Source organism: Trachymyrmex cornetzi, unplaced genomic scaffold, assembly GCF_001594075.2.
Source record: "Trachymyrmex cornetzi isolate Tcor2-1 unplaced genomic scaffold, Tcor1.1 scaffold749, whole genome shotgun sequence".
In the NCBI taxonomy this organism is placed as follows: Eukaryota; Metazoa; Arthropoda; class Insecta; order Hymenoptera; family Formicidae; genus Trachymyrmex; species Trachymyrmex cornetzi.
The window spans coordinates 94,489-98,617 of record NW_017300080.1 but is presented as its reverse complement, the minus strand read 5'-3'; positions in this window follow the sequence as shown (position 1 = coordinate 98,617).

The following is a 4,129-nucleotide window of genomic DNA, read 5'->3' as shown; positions in this document are numbered from 1 at the left end:
GTTAAATTAACACGAAAATAAATTGTGCATCCGAACAACTGATGTTGGCTTTGATGGGCTTGCTTATTTTTATTATTATTGATAGATTCTTTCAAGCCTTTTTTTTAGATATTTGTTTAGAATAGACATTGGCTCTGATATCTATATTTTAAATGATGACTTGGTGGGATCGGATTATTTCAAAGTTAAGATAAATAATTGTAATTTGAAATATCCCACGGGCAAGAAAGTTGCAATTGATTATAAAATGCATACAACAATTCGACTTGGGAATTATTTAGTAGAGATTCCAATGTTGGCTGCAAAAATTAACGATGATTGTATACTTGGTGTAGATTTTCTTGAAAAGATTAATTTGGGAAATATCTTTGAGTCCATTTTTCATGGTCAAAAAGAAATGGTGAAGAATAATATTCAATGTTATCGAGTAGAAGAGTCTTTTAATATTCCATCGAATTTGAGATCTTTGTTTGAAAAAAATTCTAAATATTTAAATCAATCTCAGAAAGAACTCTTTGCAAAGTTTCTTATTGAATTTCGTGAAATATTTGCTGAGGAAATTGTTGCTGGAAATTGTGAGATTTTGGGGAACATGTAATTAATATAAAAGATTCTCTCTCCATTAAGCAGGTCCCTCGTCGAATTCCTATTAATATGAGGAAGAAAGTTAATAAAATTATTGAGGACATGAAAAATCAAGGTGTAATTGAGAAATCAATAAGTCCTTGGATGTCTCCAGCTGTGTTAGTGAGGAAAAAGGATGAGACGATAAGATTTTGTATTGATTATCGTAAGCTAAATGATGTTACTACTAAAGATTCTTATCCCTTGCCCAGAATAGACAACATCTTCGATCAGCTCGTAGGTAATTCTTGGTATTGTACAATAGATTTAAAAAGCGGGTACTGGCAAATTAAAATTCGGCCAGAGGATAGAGAAAAGACGGCATTCTCTATCGGAAACGGATTGTGGCAATTTAAAGTGATGCCCTTCGGTTTGTGTAACGCTCCAGCCACATTTGAGCGAGTAATGGAGCAGATTTTACAAGGGTTTCTGTCAAAAAATTATTTAGTGTATTTAGATGACATTATTATTTTTGGTAAAAGCTTTGAAGAAATGATTGAAAATTTAAGGAAAGTTTTGAGTCGTTTGCGGGAAGTAAATTTAAAAATTAATCCTAAAAAGTGTGTACTTTTTTTGATCGAGAAGTAAAATACTTGGGACACTCAATTTCTGCTGCAGGGGTTTCCACAAACAATAATAAAATGATTGCTATAAAAGAGTGGCCAATACCGCAAAATAAAAAACATTTGCGGAGCTTTTTGGGATTATGTTCTTATTATCGTAAATTTGTGAGGGGATTTTCGTTATTGGCAAAACCTCTGTATGTTCTTACAGAAAATCAAACGAATTTCGTTTGGGCACAATGTGAGAGCAGTTTCAACAATTTGAAACAAGCTCTTACCTCCTCACCAATTCTTTCTTTTCATACCGAGGAGGGGGAGTTCATTCTCGATGCAGATGCATCAAATTTTGGAATCGGTGCAGTCCTATCGCAAAGATAAGATGGAAGAGAAAAAGTTTCTCCGGAGACGAACTGAAGAGGAGTCCTGCTCGGAAGGGAGAAGACTCAGGAGGCGTCAAGGTCAGAGGATTGGGCCCTAAGAGGACCAGTGCTCTGGGAAGCTGCTGCAGTAGCACAGTAGGGAGCAAGATACTGGTCGGGAGCCCCGGATTCCAGGCCAACGCTCTTGGGAAACCAGTAATTGTCAGGACAACAATTTAAGGAGAGGAGGGCAGTGTTACGCCCGTGCCGGGCCGACACCGTAGATCGCCACTCGCAAAGTGCGGAAGTTTGCGTTGCCCAGCGACACGTGTGGTTGTTGATAAACAAGATCGGCGGATTTGGACGTGAGCCGTCGCTGCGTTCGGACGTGTCTCTCGATCCGCTAACCAATATTCTCAATCGTGTGCTCCGAGTGTAACGTGTGTGTATCCTGCGCTGTTCAATAAACGCTTCTTGTTCCTTTCATACATCTTCGTGTTGTTTATTTTCCATGAGTCGGGAGTGCGTGAACGCGTTCGCGAAGGCGTCCACGACTCGGACGCCGCGGACGTAACAATATTTTTGTAGTTATTCAAACTGCGCGCTGAAATTTTTCCGGACTTTATCTAACGTAATTAAACTACTGCAATAATATCACAAGTTAAATTAAATTGACAATGTGCTGAAAACTTTAAATAAATTTATTGCGAAAAATATACAATACAAGAGATCTGGATTCAAGTCCCGGCCAAGGGATATATTTATATAATATTTTTCGCAATAAATTTATTTAAAGTTTTCAGCACATTGTCAATTTAATTTAACTTGTGATATTATTACAGTAGTTTAATTGCGTTAGATAAAGTCCGGAAAAATTTCGGCGCGCAGTTTGAATAACTACAAAAATATGATATATATGCATGTATAGGATATATACATATATAGGATATAAATAATTCACTGGGGATTATTTAGGCAAAAAAAGATCTAGCTTTGACCGTCATAGGCCTGAATACGCTTATACTTAGTGTTTAATTCTTGTCGGTCTGAATAAAAAAAAAAATCTTATTATTGTTTAAATCTTTTACTTATTTAGCTTTATAAAAACAAAATTAATTTAATGTTACATGTACAATCGTGGACAGAACGGTTGCAACACTTTTTTCAATGGATTTCGGAATACAGTCTGTTCACCGAACAATTGGTTCTTACTTATGGATCTTGTATTTTGAAACCCATTAAAGAAAAGTGTTGTAACCGTTTTGTCCACGACTATACATTGAATAATTAACTGTTGTGTATATAAAATAACTAAGTTCAAACTCAAAATGATTTATAAATTATATATTTTATGAAAATTGTACGATTGAAACTGTTGAAACAATATGCGACGAGAAACGTCAGGTGATCGCGGTCAAATCGAGGGTCGGTATAATTTATACATTTTTAAATAATTTATACAATAATTAGTAATTTTGTTACTTTACAATAATATATTTTTTAAAGAATTCTTCATGATTTACACAAAGATGAAAAATATTTTGGAAATCGATTTTTGACCAGTCAACAATTGGAAAAAATTAATGATAAAGATGGCCTTTTTAATTAATGATCAATGATGGCAAGCCCTGCTTAAAAAACTCGATAGAATACGATAAAAATTTATCGAAATCTGATAGAAATTCTATATGATTTTATCTGAATCTATCATACCTATCGGACAACAAATATCACATCAGATAAAAAAATTATAGAAGTCCATCGTTTTGTATCTTATCTTACTTAAACGATAGAATATTTATCTGAATACGCAAGTTTTTCTATACGTTCTTATAACACTATCAGATTTAATATCAAATAAACGATAGAATGCTTATATGAATACCTATATAATTTAAAGCGAAAATGTTTTTATTTGTTTTTATTAGAGTTAGTTTAAATCTCGCGCTTCTGCTCTGTTTCGCCCGATTGTATGCTGGCAGAACCAGCGACACTTTGTTCTATAATATCCCCCCACCTTTTTTTGGGAACACTTCGAGATTGGAGCGTTGCACCATGTGCCTTGCCAAGTATGACTGATTAAGTTTTTCGTTGTGATTTAATAAACCACTGATAATTAATAGCTGTGTCAAGTTAATTCGAAAACAGGTTATGGGCCCAGTTATTTTCGAAGTATACTGAGAAGTGCAACGTGTACGTGAAGTACCAAAACGCGTTTTGTAAAACACGCGAGACTACCATAACCTAACTACGAGAGCATCAAGTTTTAGCGTCGTATAGACTGAGCATACCCTAGTAACACATGAAGCTTTAAAACGTCTGCGATAACGTTGTCTCAGCTTAAATCGCAGCATTTTTGTCCATGGCAGTCACTGCTATAACGTCATTATGACATTGTGACAAAGTTGTAGCAGCAAAAATGGGACAACATTTTTAGGCTTTGAAGACGATGTCGCAGCCATTTGGCTGCACAATTATTTTGCTGCGGAAAGGTTGTCATAACCACCATAAAGCTTCAAAATGTCTTCAATAATGTTGTCGCAACTTACACCGCAGCATTATTTTTGTCTATGGCAGTCACTG